This window comes from Sinocyclocheilus anshuiensis, unplaced genomic scaffold (genome assembly GCF_001515605.1).
Source record: "Sinocyclocheilus anshuiensis isolate Anshui unplaced genomic scaffold, SAMN03320099.WGS_v1.1 scaffold2737, whole genome shotgun sequence".
Taxonomy (NCBI): Eukaryota; Metazoa; Chordata; class Actinopteri; order Cypriniformes; family Cyprinidae; genus Sinocyclocheilus; species Sinocyclocheilus anshuiensis.
This window is the reverse complement of record NW_015551029.1, coordinates 158,734-159,146: the sequence shown is the minus strand read 5'-3', so window position 1 is coordinate 159,146 and position 413 is coordinate 158,734. Positions and strand designations below refer to the sequence as shown.

Below are 413 nucleotides of genomic sequence, written 5' to 3'. Positions count from 1 at the left end.
AAAGGGGTTAATCTGAGAAAAAGTTAGTGAATGTGTGTTTAACCCCGTTGTTTCTCAGGGCACGTCGGTGTGTCAGGTGACGCTGATCGGGCTGATGGTGATTGTCCTGTACGCGTCGCGCGCCTGTTATAATCTAGTGGTTCTGGCTCTGAGCAACACAGAGAGCATCAGCTCGTTCGATTACGACTAGTATAACGTGTCGGATCAGGTGCGCATCTCTCAGCTCAGCATCTCCGGCTCTGGATCCTCTGGATCAGGAATAAAGCTGCTGTTTCTCTGCTTCTGCAGGCGCATCTGCGCTCCAGTGCTGGTTACGCTGGTTACGTCGTGTTCGGCGTCATTCTGTTCGTCTGGGAGCTGCTGCCCATGTCTCTGGTGGTTTTCTTTTTCCGTGTGCGAAAACCGGCCCAGGC

At 53.0% G+C, this 413-nt stretch overlaps 1 pseudogene; it reads left to right on the top strand.

Annotated features, from left to right (window-relative positions):
• The window catches only part of LOC107661161 (integral membrane protein GPR137B-like), a 12,040-nt pseudogene that overhangs the window by 8,198 nt on the left and 3,429 nt on the right, over nt 1–413 (top strand).